We start from the raw sequence: 20,290 nt of genomic DNA on the forward strand, positions 1-20,290 counted from the left end.
TGAAATTCAAGGGCACCTGTCCACACAGTTGCAAAAACTACTAACTAGATACTAACTTGGCACTAACCAGGAGCTAAAAAAAATCTTATCATGGTCTATGCTGACAACTAAACCGCTGTTTGGCCCTGGATTAATGAATATAACACCCAACAAGAGCAACTGGAGATTAATGGCCTGTAACTGCTTGGCTACCTTGCACTCTACAGGGTCAAGTACATTAATGTCAGCAGAGAAACAGTTTGTCTCAACCCAGTGCTAGTACTACAAGGACCCAATGAACTCGGAGTTATGAGGGCCAGGTTCTCAGAGTCACTTTCTGCCACCAAGGTATAGTGGTGGCCAGTTCTCATGAGGAAGGGTCCCCACGCAGAGGGACTTTAGCTGCCCCACAGCACACTGCAGAGGGATCTCTCAGCCAGGGCATGTCGCACATGCCACCCTGCAGGACCATGACTGAGGCGGGAGCTTCAACGTAAGTGAGAGCAGGCCACTCTGTCTCCGGCCAGGGCCAGGATGGAGACAGCCCAAGACTCAAATGCAGGCAGCCCCCTGACCCCATCTGTTCTTTGCTTGGCACATCCTCCTACAAGAGAGAAATAAAGGCCAAAATTTTCTCTTGCTCTTGGTCACTGCATTTAATTGCAAAAAAATCACCACTCTAACATTCGCAGAAATATGCCTTTTGCTCTGCTTTTCAAATGCGGGGTGATTCCAGAGGGCTTAGGACCCAACTCCTGAGCAGTGGCCAGGCTCACTGGAGCACTCAGGCTATACAGCAACCTAAAGCAGTGCTCCTCAAATCTGGATCTTTACACATATGCCCATACATAGTTCCCAGCTCTGCCTGAATTAGGGTTAGCTGATTATTCAGATGCTTTATCTTGGGGGAAAAAGAAACAACAGATAATCTGGAGATTAAACTTGAACTACTCTTCCTCAGAAATTGCTTTCTGGAATGCATAGTGAAGAAAAAAACCTGTATGTAACTTATACAGCTCCTAGGGGAAAAATGAATATCCCAGTTGCCCTTAAAAGAGTCCACTAAAAGTGCTGAGTAAATCTCTAAGCACATGATGCTGAGCCTCCTTCAAACTCCTTCAGACAAACCTTTTCCCTGTCTTTCAGGTAGCAGAAATTATGTTTGTGAGACCACTGTTCATATGCAACTTTGGGGTGCAGACAGGAATATATTACTACAACAAAATGTTTTATTACCCTACACCACATCTTCAAACAACAAATAGTTTGAAATAATTTACAAAATCTCTCTCAACCACTCTGTTCCTCAGTTTCTCAAATGTAAGTGTGGAAAGAAGGGCCACAAGAAGGGGAGGAGGAAGGATGACTCTGCTGTGCCTCGCAGGGCTGACACCATAATACGCACACCACAGACCATGAGTTGCTCTGATACAAAGGGAGCAGGAGCCACAGCGGCCAGGCCATCCTTCCACACTCAGCATGCGCTTGGGAAGTGTGTTTTGGCCACAGAGGTCATACAGCTTTCAGAGATGCTCATGACACTCGGAGAGGGGACGCTCAGCAGCCCACCGACCACTCTCAAGCTCCAGGGCTTCCCACAGGGTCAGTGGCAGCCACAACTCTCCTGCAGTGGCACAAGTCCCCACCAGCACCAGATCTTCACCTCCTCACTAGCTCCAGCAACAACCCTTAAAAGAGGACCTGGAAGGAGCTCCAGACATATGTGTACTGTAGGTATCAGCCCTAGAACATTGCTATGGAGCACACTGGAGCAAATATATAGTAGAGTGCATCGAAGGAAGAAACTGGTGGTAAAAAGTAGCAGGCTATAAATGCACCTTTTGACAATTTTTACATTACAGTCTCCTCAGTCAACAGTGCTTTAATAAAATATAGTCAAGAGAGCCAGCTTCAGCCTGCCTCTGAGAGCAGTGGACTTCTGGCCACAAGCATGGCATGGGGTAAATGGGGGTTTCTGTTCCCAACACCACTCCCTTTCCCCCTTCCAAATCCTCACCTGACTTCACATACCTCCCCATCACAGCAAGCTCTTTGGGGCAGAAACCCTTTTATCTGCGTGTCTGCAGGATGCGCACTGCAGCCAGCCCAAGTCTCGTAGTGCTTCAACACCATCAATGCTACAGTAAGGTCCACCACGGCTGTTCAACTCTCAAGTGCAAAATCAGCTCTGTCTAGACAGAGAAGAGGAAAAAAGAGACCAAAACAAAACCCCGAGCGCATTAGTCACTGTTAACTGTTCTTTCCAGAAACATAATATTGAGGGGATTTCACATATTTCCTGGCAGGGAGATTTCATGGTGGCTTTTTAAAATGGATGATTAGTAAGATATAAATCCCCATAGCTAAGATCAGCAAGAAATCCTTTCAAACACACATATATACATATTAAAACTTGAGTATTTTACCTTTCCCCAAAAAAGCAATTGCTGCTGTCAAGTACACCCTTCTATTACAGCCACATGCTCTTTTTAAGAATAGCTAATCAGAAAAACATACAGAGGTATTTAATCAGGTTTTTTTTTCTTTAATGACCTAATGTTTTGGTTTGCAACTGCTGCCAACTCACGCTGGGTAGAAATTTAGTACTGTCAGCATTTAATTATTATTTTAACACAGATTTCTCTACCTTCCTACAGTGAAGAAATAGCTAGGAAAAAATGCAGCAACGAGCAGCTTTTTAAGCCATTAGACACCATCCTTGTTATTTAGCCATATTGGAAATTACCATTTAAGGACACACAGAAGCTTTCTCTGCCATCCCCTGTAAGGGCAGATACTCCCCGGTTTGCACCTCTGCAGCCAACCAGAGGGACAGCATCCAAGGGACAGCCAGGAGGGACTGCAAACACCTTGCCCTGGAAGCTGCCAGGCTGTGACACAGCTCATCAAAATATGTGCCAAAGAACTGAAATGCACAGCACCTGGTTTGGTTGTACCTTGGGCCATAAACAACAAACCAGACTGGTTCTTTCTGTCAGCTTAAAACTTGTTTTCCTAATTTTTCCCCCTCACTCTGAAACAAATAAACTCAACTCTGCAACCCGTAACAGGCTACAGGGAAAATATGCATGTTGATCTGCTGTGCAGACTGCAAGACAGGTTTATTTGATTCAGGCGGTGGGCAGCAGGCGGGGGGAGGGAAGGGGCAAAAACAAAAAACAGGTTGTACGATTTCAGAAGAAATCCAGAGCCGTGCTGCTCAGGGTCAACTCCCAGCACCATGCAAGGTTGCACTTCGTGTCTGGAGCTGGGACAGGTGCATGGAGAGGGCTCTCCCAACACTCCTAGCCAGTCGGGTGAAAGCCTGCTCCCTGCTTTCTCTGAAAAAGATAGATTTAGGCTTCAGCCCTCGCAAAAACCAATGGAGAAATGAGACTGCAGCAAAGCAGGGCTCATGACAGCATGTGTTAAATGGTGCAAAGCAGAAAGGGCTGTGAGGACACACGTGGATAACTTTATCTTCCAGAGCGGATGGAGTAGTCAGCCACACACTTATTAAAACAAGTATTAGTCTGTGATAGCAATCTAAGATAACACTAAGAGGTTTGTCACCCAAGGAAAAAAAAAAAAATGGAGGCCAAAAAAAAGATGCTATTGCTGAACCTGTGTCCATAGAAACCACATTTAACCCTAACAGAGGATTCCGCTATGCAGGTGACTCCTTACTTGAGAAACACAAGCACCCTGTTTGGTATATGCTGACCTTTGCATACAGTCACACTCATATTTAAAAGAGAAACATGTATATATAAACAGACAAGAATGGAGGTTAGGAACAGGGAGATGACAAATTTTATTTCTCTGATGGCAAGGTAGGGCTCTCTTGCCAGGTGGCAGGAATGAAGCACTGCTCTCCTCTACCTGAAAAGAAGAGGTCATGGATGTGGGGTTTAATATCCAGATGGTCACTATAAATGGAACCTATCTGTGATAAATAAAGAGGCAGCTATTTCATCTGCTTAATATTAACTCTTCTCACAGTGCGCTTTACAAGTCACATTCCTAGAGCGAAGGGCATATGTTTAAGAAGCCCCATACAATTTCAGTTTTGCAGAGGAAAAGAGAGGGAAATAGCCTTGGTCACTGAGAGTATTTGAATGTCACTTTGTTAGGCTGTGCATTGCATTTGACAGAGCTAGCAAAGGAAATGAGAAGTGATAACTGATAGTGCCGTGATTAGATCAGCCACCTTGGGAAAGGTGCTGAAGCAGAGATATTTCACTAAAATAAGGAGAATCCTGGGAATAGATTTCTGGCAAGTGATCGCAAAGGAGATATGGCCAGAATTAGAAATGGATTTTGCAGGCAGATAAAACGTAATAGATAGAAGGCAGCTCAAAATGATATATCATGAGGGCCTACAGAGTGACTATAAAGTTTGTTCGCAGTTATTTAACATATCGAGATCCTAGAAAGACTTAACTTCAAAATACACTTGCTGTATTATTAACTTTAATGTGAAGAAATAAAACAATGTTGCATTAAAGCTCTCTAGTAAAAAAGGAAGCTGCCTTCTCCCCAGCTATCTACCTCTGACTTCAGTGGAGTTGCGTTACTTCATACCACAAGACAGAAGTGGAACAGGAGTCTCTTCTTGAGCTTCTGACTGACAAAGATACATGAAAATGTATGGTTCATTATTTTATCTTAAAGGAAGTTGCTTTAATAATGAAGGATAACTATTGGCAGTGCTAATTAACGCATTGTAATAAACTCATTACATGCATTTGTTTCCTCCTTCTGCAGCTCACAAAACAGCTCTTTAGGCTGTTACTTAGGCATTTTAGGGGAAGAAGGCTAGCTTTGTTGGCTATTAGGAAAGGCTTCAATCATCTTGGTGTCCACATCTGTCTGCCTGTCTGTCTCCTCCTTAACAGGTTTAGCCAATTAAATTTAAAGACAACTAGCTTCTTGCAGTTCTGTAAAGCACAGTGTCCAAGACAGAGACCTGATGAGTACGCTAACTCGGGGAAAAGCTTCTACCTGGGTTCAGTCATTAGACGTCAGAGTTTATCACCACAAGACAAATGTGTTGACAACCCATCTTCACTTGCTCCCATAGTCACAAGACTTTGAGATCAGTCTATGGGCTTAAGGGTCTGCAAGTCAGTAAAGGCCAAGACATTGCACCCAGGAGGCTGGGGTTGGCCCTCTGCTCCTCACTTCAATGGCTGGTAAAATGTTGAATTTTGCACAAACAAGTAATGGATTGCGTGTTGCTCATAACAAGATATAGATTTCACCATTACAGCAATATAAATCTATGTTGCAGCATATCTGTGTATAAAGAGGTCTTCTCATCTGCTGGCTCCAAAGAGCTGTATGTGCATAACTCTCACTGCCAGAGTGGGAATACTCACATAAATCACTTTTGGTAACAATGGAGGACACACTTGAGAGAGCAAGGATGTCTGGGGAAGAGCCAAATATTAACACTCTTTATCTACCACTGGAATACAAATAAACAAACCATTATCACCATCATTATGTCAATGATGGCAAAGGAGCATCAAATTTTCCATCCATAAAATCAGACACAACTGTCACTGCATCCCATGGGGGCTTCCCATGAATACACGAAGGTGGACTTCAGACATCAACCACCTATATGATTAAATACGGAGCTATTTGTTCAGGCAAAATCTTCACTGAAATCAGCTAAGACAATCAGAGTCAATAGATTTTGGCATGAAAGAGACTAGCTTCAATTTTTGCCAGCATTCATGCTCATGTTGGCATCAGAAAGGACAACTGGCTAAATTTTCCAAAGTGTCATGCTGCTTGCTTCAACACTTGTAGAAGTCGAGGTGCTTCCTCACCTACAAGATGTTGCACCCAGGCCGAACCTCTTGTCCCTTGCATTTGGAAACAGAAGTTTCATTCCTAGCACTAGTACCTGAGAGTCTCCATCAAAACAAATTCTGAAATAAAACAAGCTCTTCCCAACAGTCCCTGAGCTGAATCCTGCTGCTTGACTGTCGTCGTTGTTCTGAATGAGCAAGAGGTGGGAAGGCAGTTTCTGTCTGTACTAGGCAATATTTAGGTGGTTTCCTGCCCATTCATTCACGTGCTGGAAGTGTTTTTGACAGTAAGAAATCTACTGAACATAAGCAGGCCAGTAGCAGCCACTCAAGAAATGCCAATAATACTGTCCATACCCTCCAAATTTCCCCAATGTTCATATGTTATTAGCAGGTGACAGGAACTTAAACAAAGCATGTGAAATATGAAAGCAGGACAAATAATTATATTGGTGTAAAGACTACTATATTGGAGTATTTTTTGCTCCAAATAACTTATTTAGGCTGCAGGTTTTTGGGGTCAGAAAGAAAACCTTATTTCCATGCTATGTCTATGACAGAGCAGGGTGCTTGGGATCCCTGCTTCTCTGTGGTCCCAGCTTTTACCCCCACACAGTTAGCAGTAGCTAATAGTAGTAAGCAAGACTGAACACAAACTCAGAATGAAATTTACTATGAGAAAAAAAAAAATCCTGCTCCAGATTTCAAAGCAATTCCTGAATTGCCCACATCACACTGTAAACAGGCATCCTCATTTGAGCAGAAAGCATTTCACACAAAAAAGCAAGAAGGGAGGAAGCCTGGCTTGAATAAACCAAGCGCAGCCCACATGGGGAGTGGGCAGAGTCCACCAGCTTGGGACATATCCCTCTCAGGAAGAAAGGGCAAGTGGGCAAGACCGATACTATTAGTATCATCAGCATAGCAAAGGTTCTTTCATGCAGCCCCTTGATAAAAGATAACACAGCTTTTCCAGTAAAAAAGCCTTTGCTACTAGCACTGTGAAATTATCCCCTCAATAAGGGGCTCGAGGGCTATATACTTGTGCCTGGCCCTTCCCCCATCTGTTGTATCTCTTCAACACTTCTGTACAACTCTTCAGTCTGACAGTACAGGCACAAACCCCTGATCCTACAGCCACGGTCTTTAATCAGCGTGGGTGATTTCTGAGAGTGCACAGCCTCACTGCCAGCACATGCAGAACCAGAGCAAGGCCGTCACCTGAGCTCACACAAGCCCTCAACACCCCAGCAGCTGCACAGGACCAGGAGCGGGTGCGAACCCCTTTGCTCTGCAACCACCAACAGCCATTGCCGAGGGTAACTACTGCTTTCTGGAGATAACCCACCTGAGCGACCTGTGGTGACAGGCTTTGCATCCCATCACTGTGCCTCTGAGCCCTCTACATCTTTCCTTGCTTTCCCCAGGAGTCATCTCACAACTATTTTAGCTTCCAGATGCTTGGCTTTTTTTCCTCAAACTGCTGCAACAGCAGCATCACATGCTTTCGATACAACTATAAAAGAAAAAAATCATTCCACTTGAAAGCCAAAATGTTTTCTGTTTCTAAAGACACTGACTTTTCAACTCAGGCTGGCTGCCTCTGAGGTGCCGGACAGGGAGATCACCAGAGTCATGAACAGGGAATGGGAATGTCCCCACCCATCAGAAATGGCACCCTGGCTTACAAAACCAAAAAGGATTTTTAAAATGCATTTTCCTTTCCACTTTGGATGCTGGGTTTTTTAAAATTTTCTTGTCTTGGTACAATTAACCCAGTCTTATTTCTAGTCAGGCTGTTTGCAGTCATTGCAGTGGGCCCCCAGGACTGTAAACAGGTTGCAGCTGCTCCTGTAATGAGACCTGCTTGTGAACAAGGGTGACCATCCTAACACACATGCCTAATTTCTACATTTTTCCTCATTTTTCCTACATTTTACCTCATTTTTTCCCCATCTGTGTTCTCTTTCTCCTTGCACAAAGTTACTGCATGGCAAAGTAGGTCCAGAGTGAGATCTGCTGCTTGGTCACAAAACAAGCTGAAGCTGAGATTTTTTCCTCAGACCTTCTTCATCACACCCCAGCCCTGCTCCTACCAGATATCACAGACCAGAGGGGAACCCATCTGCCGCCTCCCCCCTGCTCCTCCCATGCCCATGGGTGGTTCAACACTCTTCCGCTCCCCCACATGGGGCCTAGTAACTGGGGTATGGTAACCGCAGCTACAATGCCGGTATATTTAAGCAAAACCCAGTGACTTCCCGGCACCTGTTTGAATTTCCTAAGCAATAACCTAACTGCAACATCTCCCCTGGGACCCCAACTGCACCCAGCTGGAGGCCCCCAGGGTAAACCAGGGCTGACATGGCCACTTCACCCCCCGGAATAGGGAGGAGCAAAGCTCTGCACAGAGCAGCCACAGCAGCACCGTACAGCACAGTGTCAATTAACGATCCTGCCGTAACCATCCCCAGAACATTAAGGTCTGCTGCACCATTACTTGAGACTACTTTGCACCAACAGAAGGCAGGGGGAAAAAAATTAGACACACCAGTTAAGACATAGATCATTTATAGCCCAGCTTTTCAAAGTTTACTAATTGTAGTAGAGATTATTTACAGCTCAAGTCTCTAAAGTCAATGTCATTCCCTTTCTCTTCCCAACCCTAAATAATGTTTGTTTTTTCTATTCCTCTTTCCAGACTGAAGGACTTCTGTCCCGCCTTGGATTTGTGAGACACTATGTTCTGGCCCTCCTTGTCTAACAATTGCTCTGTATCTCCACACCCTCTTCCCTAGCTCCTGCTGTGGCCTTGGCTTTGGTCTGCTCCCCGCCCCGCACCCCGTGCGTGATCTTATTCACTCACACACCAATCACTACCGTGCCAATGAGAAATGTACTTTCTGTCACCAATTCTCCTCTCCAGCCAAGCCCATCTCTCAGCCTGCCTTGCTGACATCTCTTGGCTGGGTGTCTTGTCATCAAATCAAACCCAATATAGCTGCAATGGACCTTCTGATCTTTCTTTACTTGCCCAGCCTCTCTATCACTTCAGAATAAACTTTCACTCTCCCTGTTGCTCAAGCCTATAACCTCTTCCAGTTCCCACATCCTTCATATCTTCATTGTTCTTGTAATACCACCAGACAGACCATCAGCTGGTGTAAGTCAGTGTAATTCCACTAACTCCAATGGCATTATACCAACTATCATGGTTTAAACACGGCTGGCAGCCGAACACCACGCAGCCACTCGCTCACCTTCCACCGCCCCGGTGAATGGGAGACATAATTGGAGGGGTAAAGGTAAGGAGACTTGTAGGTTGAAATAAAAACAGTTTAATGATTGAAATAAAATAAAATTAAAATAATAATGATAAAAAAAATAATAGTAATAACAGAATCTACAAACAAGTAATGCACTATGTGATTGCTCACCAGCCACTGACCGATGCCCAGCCCCTTTCCTGCTAGTGATCCCAGAGGGCAGAAAATCCCAAAACCACAATCCTGGAAGAGAGAGCAAGAGCTTCCCAACCAACCCTCCTCTATATACTGAGCATGACGCTGTATGATATGGAATATTCCATTGGCCAGTTTGGGTCTGTTGCTCTGGCCATGCTCCCTCCTGGCTTCTTGTCCACCTGCGCATGGGCAGGACATGGGAAGTTGAAAACTCCTTGATTTCTTAGCAATAACTGAAAACATCAGTGTATTATCAACATTCTTCTCATACCAAATCCCATGTTGAATCTAAAACACAGCACTATTCTAGCTACTAATAAGAAAAAATTAGCTCTATCCCAGCTGAAACCAGGACACCAATTTACAAGAGATGAGTTTCTGTCCTGGTGACTCTAAAAGCAAATATATTCTATATGACAAGTAAAAACCCTCAGTCAGGTCCCTCAACATCTCCTGTATTTATTACTGTGATCTTTTGTCCTTCAATCTCTCAATAGCCACACTCTTTTCAATACACATAACCTTCCAAAATTCTTACCTGGCCCTTAGTTCTCCACTGCTCACAACCCAGAAGTTTCCCTTCCACTCTCAAGCCTCCTGTATCTACCCACTGTCCACTTCTCAGCCATGATTAGCTTCTTATGTCATCTGAATACACCTGAAGTAATTTGGTGTGCTAACAGTATTAATTAGCAGAAACAAATCATGTACTAATTCAAGAGGTTTATTTTATGTTAAAAAAAAAAAAAAGAAGGAGAGTCTCTAGGGAAGTTCAACACCCAATTTCAGATTAGGACACAATTAAAAAGCACCTGTTTAACACAGTGTGGGCACAGACCTGCAAACTTATGTACTTAATCACCAAGATTGCATGAAGTGTTACATGTTATTTGTGCCATTAGCACAGTGCTAATACCAAGCACTGTGCTAACCCAGGTAAGGCACCTGAAAGTTTCATAACCATTTTAATACCAGTATAAACCTCTGCTTAAACCAAACATACCACAGTGTAAAATGATGCAAAAGACACCCCAACATCTGGTGTCTTCACGCTCTCTAGACCACACCGTTAAGTTTTGTAATGGCTGGAGGCTTGGCGCTTAGTGGTTCCATTGCTGCTATCTTTGTATAAATGTTTCCATTTTGTAATTAAAAAAAACACCAAACAAACAATCCCCCCCAAAAAAACCTGCATGCTTTGTTCAGTTTATATCTATTGGAAAAAGAGAAAAGCTCTTTCCAAAATGCAGAACAGTGCCTACATTTAGGGTTTTCCACACCTGGAGGGACGTGAGATTATGGGGACAAGATCAGGCCCTTAATGAGAGCACTAAGAAGTTCACCATATGCACAATGCCAGAATGATAAAATGTTAATGAAGTGAAAGTATATTAGTGAATTATTAAAATTTCGCTCCTCTCTGCAAAGCACAGAGTGAGAAAAACTCAGTGAAGAAAATGATAAAAATAGGATCAAAACATTTGGATCCCTTCTCCACCTCCAACAAAAAAGCTTTACAAAATCTGGTGTTAAAATTAACATATTAATTGAGTAGCTTCTACAAATTATCTACTGTAAAATCCAGATCAAAACAAGTTGGAGTTGGGGGTAAAATGAAATTTAATCTAGTTAAATCTGGATGGGTCAGACCTTCAGCTTCCTCCCATCTCTAATAACCTCTCATAACCCCTCTAATGCCTCTGCTGCTTTCCACGGCAAGCACAGCCAGCAATTAAATTGGCAATGAGAAGATCTTACTGAGGGGAGTAACACCAAGCGCAGCTCTGCAAGGATGGGTCGGGCTGGGGAGTTCACATCTGCTTGCTGTGCCAGAAGCCGACTTTATCCAGGGAAAAGGTTGGCCTCTCTACAAAGCCCAAGAGAAAAAACAAAAAGAAGCTCTGTACTGGGAAGCCACAGAGCTGCCAGGGCTTGGAGAGGGGAGCCTGATGAGCAAGACAGGAGGCAGGGTCACAGGAGACATGAGGCTGCTGCTCGGTTCAGCGGGGTGGGTGCAGGTCTTGCAAAGAACTACACTAAAAAGAGCAACAGCTTTGCTGTACAGTATTAAGAAGCAATTTCCAATAAAGCTGGCATTCTGTGAAATGCTTTCCAGAATCTAGCTTGGATTGCCTTGTACGTAAAACCCCGTCTGTTAGGAAGTCTGGTGTGTTTTCCTTGCAACAAAAGTAAGTACGCCCAGACATTGTGAGTGGGCCATTTCAGCAAATAGGTGACAGGTAAGCAGTTTGCAATTAGGCTCCTGCCAGGGAACCTTGCACTCAGCCGGAGCAAACAGAATTCACGTACAGGGTCCCACCACAACCCAGCACATGGGAGGTTGGCAGAGGAAGAAGTCAGTGTGGGCCAAAACCATCCCAGTCTTTAAATAATACCTATCTTTATTTGTTTTTAACCTATTTTCAGTAAAAGATAAAAACATCCAGTGTTGGGAATTTTATTGTATTGGCTAGCATTGATGGTTTTTTCCTACATTAGCAGGAATTTACAAGTGTCACACAGCTAGGAAGATCTTTCCATTCAGTGGCACCTACCAACCCTGACCACAGGTCACAGGCTTGCCATCTGTCTGTCTTGCAGTCAGTGCTGTCACAGAGAAGGACCATCTCCTGCAAAGAGACTCAGACTACAGACGGAGAAATAAAAGGAAAGAGCAACAAGATACTGTCCAGCATAATAAACGGAGGTTTCACCTCCAGCAGACTTAGCATGTCCAATTTTTGCAGACATTACTGAATAGATGAGCTTTTGGGAGAATTTTGAAAGAGCGTAACATGTCACTTCTGTTCCTCCCCAAGAGAGGTGGGGGAAAACTGACCCCCGACAAGCAAGTGACCACCAGCACCTGGGCTAATGTGAGGGTGGCCCTACATGACCTGAACCACCTGAAAGTCATGTGTCCAGCTGTGGCAAGTTTTAGCCATTCCCCAGGCCCCTCTCACCACCCACCTCCAGAGCAGGGCTATCCCAATGCTTTGTGCCCAGCCTCAAGGGGCACAGGGAGCCTCACTCCTTCATTGGCTATGCAGGCAGCCAAGGTGCAAACTTTAGGCTAGACAACCAGCTTCAGTCCAGATCAATTATAAGTCCCAAGGCTCCTAAAGGCACCTCAACTGTTACAGTGAAGTTAAAGAGGGTTTGAGTTGCCCTGATGCTTGGCAGCTCAACTTCGGCCACTTTAAATGGAGCAGGATTTCCAGTGCCTAGGAGAGAGTCGGTTCCCAAAAACTACCTTGCCTTCCAGAGCTTCAGGCTGGTTTCCCAGAACCAGCTGATCGCTTCTGAAAAAACACAGCCATAAGTTTTACATTTAAATGAAATGCCGTTTTGTTGGAGTCCTTTTTTTTTTTAACTTCCTTCTTTATTTTGTTACAGTTTTACTTTGGATTGGCCATGAGAGCAGGTAACAAGCCAAATGCAGTTTCATTAGAAATATTTCAAAATTGTGGCCAAAGTTGTGCTGCACTGTTACATCTGAAGTCATGAACTGGCAAATTCCGGCATCAGCCAGGATGGTCCCATTCCAGCCGAGCTTAGGCTTCTGGACAGCCCTGGCAGCCTCTTCTGCCAGGAACAGCTCTTAACACCAAGACATCTCCTATGCCAAAAATCACTACTTGAAGCTGCTCAGCGTGCCAGGCAGCTTCTTACAAGTTTATGTAACTTTTCCATGTCTCCCCCTCAAAACGCTCTGTGAAAGTTCAGCTTAACACCATAAGTACTCTGTTGTGAGCCGACATCAGAGAAATAATGTTTATTTCCCTGAACCTCCCTGCTTACTAGAACACAAAGATCTAAACCCCAGACCTCAGCTTTAGTCTGGACCTTCGTCCAAAGCCATGCCTAATCCTACAAGCCTTCAACCTGGCATCCCAGCCACACCAGGCTGGACAGGGACCAGTAAATGACTGGTATTTTCTGGAACCACTGCTTATATTCTCTCCCCCAACCCCACATCCCAAGTACATACACGCTGCACTGCGCATTAGCATGAGCGCACTCTGGAAAGGCAGACACATTTTCAAAGTTTTAATGCATTAGCAATTGCTAATTAAGGGGCAATTAATTTGACTCCAAGCTCTGCTCCTAATTTGCCTTGCAACTTTGGGCTGTCCATGTGAAATGCTACGTTTGGGCTTCCTATGCTCATACAACTTCTGTGGATATTAAAAAATTAATTTCTGTAAAGTGATTTATGATCCATGATGAAAGGCAGTTCAGAAGTGTAAGGACTGCTCCTATTAGTAAAATAACTGGTGCATTTTTTGATCTTTCATTCTAAGGCGGGGGAAGAAAAAAAAAGCCTATCTGAGTATCATTAATGAGGCTCAAAAGGTATAAATTGCAAATTGGATACTTTTGAAAAAGTGGCCCTGAGAGGTTGGTGGGGTGTTTTTTTATAATAGCAAAAAAATGGCTGGACAACACAAGCATTTAACTTCCTGCATTTCCCTTGGGAATGACTTACATCATAAAACTTCTACAAACTAAAACTATTAGAGAGAAATAGAGTAGCACAGACACGGAGGACGATGAAGGGTAAATCTAGAAAGTACCTAATGCAGCTCATTTCCTTCACTATGTAAAAACAAGTAACTGACACACTTCCTGCCGGCGAACCTTCCTGCAGATAAGGGTGCTCCTGACAACAGGAAATTCACTTCTAGAAGCAAGCACGCTTTCGCTACCGAGCCAAACTTTCTCCATTTGAACTCCACATCAATTAAAAGCAGCATATAGCTAATCAGATGTCAGCTGGATTAAACACGCATCTGCCCGACTCCCTAAGCCTTTCCCCACCACAGGGAGGGGGTTCCAGCTCCTGCACCCCGCTGTGGTCCCAGCCCAGCGGCCACCGGGGCCTCCTCGAGCAGGAGCAGGCGCTGCTCCCTCTGGCTCTACCATCCCTTTAGGCTGCTCTGCCCAGAGCCAGATTTTAAAGCCAGGCCCTGGTTTTTTCAGATGGCAAGATCCAAAGGTGTGGATGGAAATGGCACTGAGCACCTTCACCTCAGCACCCTACAGGATTTACCTCCTGATCCACAAGACCTGCTCACTAGCCTCTGGTTTTCTTAAGAAATAATAATGCAAAAAATAAAATACACAAGAAAAGAGGCACAGAGGTCAAACCGGTCATTTAAGGTTTCAAACTGATGATTTATACAGTGGGTGAAGCATTCAAGTGCTTTTTCTCAGCTTGGTCACTGCAAAATGAAGATTAAAGGGAGCAACAAAATGAAATGTTTCCGAGAAAATGCAGTGAATACTCAAAGACATCTCTCCATCACAAACTTCTGAAATCAGTGACTGCTGCCCAAGAAAATAAGCAAACACACTAAAACCTTTCTTGAGTTTGCTATGAAATACTTCTCTCCTGCTCCAAAAGCAAAATAGCTCTCTCCCTTCACACACAATAAACTTCCAATAGTCCAGCAAAGTAAAACTTCAATTTACCACAATAATAGTCTGATTTTTCTCATGCTGCATTCATCAGTAATGAAGTATATTTTATTCTCATATCTCTGCTTTTGTCCTCAAATAGCACGCTATAACCAAATGGTGATTTTTTTTTTATTAAAAGCAATTGCACAGGGTTTCCCATAGCTATTTGCCTTTTTTTTTTTTTTTGCAGGTGAGGCAGAGTTGTGAAATGGCCTTAATATTCAAGTCAAAATCATTACATTACAATATAACTTTGAAATAAGGAGGAACAGAGGGAGATCTAATCAATCCCAGCTTTCTCTACCAGGTTCACAGACTCCCACAAAAAGGAACATGGCCTGGTCATTTGATTAAAAAAAAAAAAAAGTAATCCCTCACTACTTTTGGGTTTTAACCCCCGCGATCTCCCTGCTTGGAGCCTTTCCTCGTGCCCCCCAGCAGCAGCCGCTGCCCAGCTGCAGGCCTGGCTGGGGCAGGACACCCACCATATGGAGGGCAGCCCCTAGGCACGGGCAGGCGGGCTCCGTCGCCCAAACTCCTCCTTGGGTGGAAAGTGCGGGATAACGTCCAGAGAGGGAAAAGGGAAGACAGCGGAATGAGGTTTTATTGTAAAATGACCTTGATTTGACAGGCACATTCTCAGGTTTCAACAGATGCTGTGGGAAAGGCAACAGCAGCCAAGGCGGTATGCAGGCATTTCTGATGATATGCAGACTTTTTTTCTTTTTATTTTTTTTTTTTTCAAATAAATGGGAGGGGGGGTAGTCTTCTCAGTTTCCATGACAACAGTGTCTCCACTTGTCTGTTATTAGATACCATCCGCTTCCTGTGTCTAAATTTTTAAACCAATCAGAAAAGTGTTTATAGATTTTACAGCTCCTGGGACAGTCCCTCTCCTCCACGAGAGCTACTTTAATGACACGTAACGCTTAGGCAGCCAGGGCTCCAAGGCCTTATATTTTCAGCTGCAAAGTGATCAGTTTATGTTGTTTACTGGGTGATACGTGGGCTACGCTGGAGAAAACTGGGGGTTTGCTGCCTGATTTACCGTGCCCATAACAGACTTTATACCACTTTGGGTTTTTCAATACCACACAAACTCATTTTCATTGTTTGCTCATTTTGGTTTCTGATTCATCCCATGAAACAGCACGAGCCCTCCCTGCGTGAAAAACGATCGTCTAAGAGACGCCGTTATCCCACCGGAGTACCGGTCTGCTCTGACGTAAATGGCTCCACAGTAAAACATCGCCTGCTGCAATTAAAGTTTCAGTAAACTGGGTTGTAAGCGCAGTCGTGCCGTAGCCGTGCAAACAGATTTTCACAGACGCTTTTGATAATATAAATAACAACCGACCGCAGCGTAGTCGGCAGGTTAATAAGGAAACCCTTCTGCAGGGCGCAGGGACACACGCATATATCGTGAAGAAATTAATTCACCGTAACTCCACATAAGTTAAGAGTCAGCACTGAGGAACAGCAAGCAAAGAGGAGCTGGTGTGAAAATTAAGAAACCACGTTTCCCGGCGGCTCCGGCAGAGCAGCCCTACCAGAGGATGCCCTTCAGGCGTGTGTGCAGACACAGCCGGAGCCCTGAGGTGCGGAGCGGCTCCTTCCCGGGCGCGGATCGAACAGCCGGCGGCACGCAGGAACAAAAGGGAGACGGCGGGGGGCTGCCCCGCCAGCGCCCGCGGGGGCCCGGCCGGGGCTCCAGCCGCCTCCCTCCCCGCCTCCCGCCGCGGCCGGGCGCCCCCGCGGACCCGGGGCCGGCGCTGCCGGGGCACAGCCCGCCCGGGATGCGGCCCTGCCCCGCCGCCGGGCTGCCGCCGCCGGGCTGCCGCCGCCGGGCCGCCCTCCGCGTCCCCAGCGCGGCGGTGCTGCGCGCCCGGCGGTGCTGCACGGCGGCGGGACGGGGGCGGGCGGTGCGGGGCAGCCCCGACTAACTCCCCGGGGCGCCGCCGCCCGCCCGCCCGCCCGCGGCAGCCGACGGCCCAGCGGCCCCAAAAGTTTGGCCGGGGCTCCCTGCCCCGGGAGGGACGGGGCGCGGCGGCTGCCGGGGCGGGGGCTGGCTGGCTGGCACCCACCTACCCACCACCCGCACCCACGCACACGCTCCCAATGACACCGCGAAACGCCATCGCCGCCGCCGTTACCTCCTCGCCGCGGCCCTGGGCTCCCGCCGCCGCCGCCGCCGCCGCCGCCGCGGGGGTGGGTGCTCCCCGCGGCCGGCCCCGCTCCGCGCCCCGCGGCGGGAGCAGCCGCTGCCCGCGCCGCCGCCTGCCGCCCCCCACCCCACCCACCCCCCCCGGCGGCGGCGCCGCGCCCCGCCGGGCCCTAGCGCCGCCCGCCCGCCCCGCCCCACCCCGCCGGGCCGCCCCCCGGAGCCGGCGGCGGGCGCCCGGGCTGGGCCTCCCCGAAGGAAACTTCGGGAGCGGGGGGGAGTGCGGAGGGCGGGCCGGGGGTGCTGCTCCCCGAGGGGTGTTTTCCTGCGGGTTCGTGGGGACGCAGCTGCCCCGGGGCTGGGGGCAGGCGCGGGTGGCCGCTCCCGCGCTTTCTGCTCTTCTCCGCGCTGGGGAAACCCCGCTCGGGCCCGCTGTCCCACGGGGGCGCCCGCCCTGCCCGCCCCTCCCGCCGCCCGGGAGCGGCACGACCCGCCGGTGCGTGCCCGCACGCCTCGGCTGCCTTCCGTGGCCTTCCCGTTGCAGCTGTGAGCGACCTTCGTGCCCCTGCAGCCGGGCTTCCACGTGTTGAAAACTGAGACCCGCGGAAGTGTTATTTTCGTTACCGTCTCACCAGCCGGGAGCTCCAACCGAGGCCTGGCACGTCGTTATACTGGATTCTTTACAGTTGAAAACAGAGAAAACTCCCCCTTGCCAGGAGTCCTTGCAGTACCAGGGGTGCACCCTGCCTCCTCCTCCTCCTCACTCCTCTACCCCTTTGCAACCCTCATCCCAGCCTCCTCCTGCTGCCTCTCCCGCCTTGCTCCCATAAAAGCAGGGAAGAGGGAGCTTTGGGCTGAACTGGGACCTGCCTGTGAGCGCAAAGGCTGGCAGGGTCACGGAGCTGGCGCCACCAGCACTGCCGCATGCCCGGGGAACTGTCAAGCCTGTAAAGGGCATTTAATTATTCATTGTAAATTTACCTTTCTCCAGCCAACCCTATAGAGTGACAATTCAAGGTATGTGTGACTGCTGTAGTGATTATAGGAAAAGCCTAGATTTGTCCCTTTATATTTATTTTGCCATAATGTGGGAATGACTGGTTTGGGATGGGATGAGATTTTTCTTCCCCTGAGGGATACATCCTTTCCTTGACACTGAGGCTGGACAGAGGGCAGAAGGAAAGCTGTGTCCTGCCAACCCTTTTCCCTGCCTACCCAAACTCCACTGCTCAACTGTACAGGGCTCCCAACACCAGACCCAATGCATTTTGGTGTGGGAGTGACGCAAAGAAACCCAGATTCTGCACCAGTATATTGCAGCCTTCAGAGGTCAACAATATAGCAACTCTGAATTTTGATTATAAGATTTGAAAAAAAGAAGTAATGTTTTTCTGTATCAAATACAGTTTTACTGGTTGAAGGGAATAGAAATGTCATTCCTCTGCCCTTTTTTCTTGCTGTCTCAGGATGGATTTTGAAAAGCCAGCATAGGTTGAAGTAGGTGCTCTGTCCTTTCATTCGTAAAATTGCTGGCATGAAACTTCTCCCTGCCCCCACCTTGGTCCTAGCTATATCCCTGGGCACTGCTCGTCCTGTGCAGATGGCCATAACCTCCTGTTGATTCCCTGATGCTCGCATCTTCAATGGATGGACAGGCTCAGTTTATTCTAAAGTGAATATAAAACCCTGGGGTTTCCTGAGCAAAGTTACAGTTTTCCTTTTATAGCTGGTTTTGGTGACATGGAGATGGAGGCGTTCCCATCCCACGTAAGACACACAGGTCCCTCGTTCTCTTCAGTTGAAAGTTTTCTACTGACTGCTCTGCAACATGCCTGAGACTGCAGCAGGAGATCAGCCCTGCTCGCTGTAAGTGCTCTTACAGCAAAGCACTGACAAAAAATCAGAAGGCATGGAATAAATCCAACCCCGGGATCCTTTTCCAGGCTTGTTTCCTAGTTCAGATGGGTAGCCATTGGCATGGAAGCCACTAGAGATGCTCTTGAAGTAGAAACACCTGATGTAGTTTCAATGTAAACACCCCAAGAGTAGCTGAGCATTTGGGCTCAACTATCGATGCAGCTAGAGCTGGGGACCCTGAGCACCATGTTAATAACAAAACATCTATTAATTTTTAAAATATAAAAACCTGTTTGCAACATCACCACATAGGGAAATCCCACAGATGCCAACAGGAGTCTCCATGAAGGGCAAAATCCCGGCCTCATTGAGGGAATCCCCAAATCGCATAATCATCATAGGCACTACGTGTGTTGATTACTCATTGCAGGGCTACTCCGTATCAACACTATGAAGAAGGCAGATTTTCCTGTGCTTAACCGTTAACTCTAAGCCAGGTAATTTTCCTAATGAAATCCGTAGTAGTGTTTCTTTGTCCTTTGATCAGGTCATCTGAATTACTCTGTGCCTGTATCTATGCTAACCACAGCAGTTTTAAACCTCAGCCTAAGTTCCTGGAAAATTTAGCCACAAGTGCGTGCATTTCCCTTTTTCTGTTGTTTGCTCCCAGTGATGCAAGCTTCATTATTCTTTCATTTCTTCCTCCTTCCTCCCACTCATGTATTTGAGGCTTTCTTACATGCTTTGTAGCTCTACTTCCCACCTCCTTTTCATTTAGATCCTTCCTAAAGAAAAGAGTGTTTTAGAAGACCCACATTTACAAGGGAAAAATATTAATAGTGGAAACTTTCTCAGAGATGCATTTTTCCTATGTCTACAAGTGCATCTCAAATCTCCATATCAATCTTAGCACTGTTAACTCTCCCATCTAGAGGGCTGCTTTGTTATCTGTATCTGCCAGATGAAATTAATGGAGTTGAAATTCTTACCTCTCCAAATGGGGGAGGATTTATGATTTATCCTGTAGAACATTTTCGTATGTCCATGTCAGCCCATTTTGTCTAGGCTCCTTTGAGTTCTTCATTAAGCCTTGTTTTCTTGGAGAGTCTGTAAATATGGGCTCTCCAGCTGTCATGCTCCGGGGTTATTTCTGGCCCCTTGGCCCAAGAGCTTACAGCCCCAGAGCAGCCCTGGGGTGGCTCTTCTCCTGTCTCAAGAAAAAATGTCCTTGCTGCCTCCTCTCTGCTGCCGACACAACGTGGTGCTTGCTCTGGGGACAGGCAGATGTGAAGCACTTTGCCACAGGGATCCCTCTTGGGAACGGCTCCAGTCCCATGGGCAAGGCAGCTCAAAAGGAGCGTGACTGCATCTACAAAGTAGCTGTAGGTCCTGCTGTAAAACCCCTCATGTCTCTTCAAGGACTTGCTGTAGCCCCATGTGATTATTTATGAGGGAGCAGAGTTAGGAGGTGTTGCAGGAGATTTGCACAATGCTCCCGTGCGTGCCCTGCTCCGCAACTCCATTGTGTTATGTTGTTACCCATT

The 20,290-nt window shown here is 46.8% G+C and overlaps 1 protein-coding gene across 10 annotated transcripts in view; it reads right to left on the minus strand.

Moving 5' to 3' along the window:
• Nucleotides 1-17,533, minus strand: part of FOXN3 (forkhead box N3) — a 218,092-nt gene extending 200,559 nt beyond the window's left edge. For 7 of the 10 annotated variants that reach the window (XM_074868577.1, XM_074868576.1, XM_074868574.1 and 4 more), the window contains exon 1: nucleotides 16,882-16,990. The gene's annotated coding sequence lies outside the window, so the exon portion shown is untranslated. Of the gene's footprint in view, nucleotides 1-1,996; nucleotides 2,168-3,210; nucleotides 3,321-16,881; nucleotides 16,991-17,513 lie in introns of those variants that run through there. The other 3 variants (XM_074868566.1, XM_074868571.1, XM_074868568.1) reach the window with 3 other exon arrangements.
• Nucleotides 17,534-20,290: the final 2,757 nt, after the last annotated feature.

The sequence above is a fragment of the Strix uralensis genome, chromosome 4, assembly GCF_047716275.1.
Source record: "Strix uralensis isolate ZFMK-TIS-50842 chromosome 4, bStrUra1, whole genome shotgun sequence".
Classification (NCBI taxonomy): Eukaryota; Metazoa; Chordata; class Aves; order Strigiformes; family Strigidae; genus Strix; species Strix uralensis.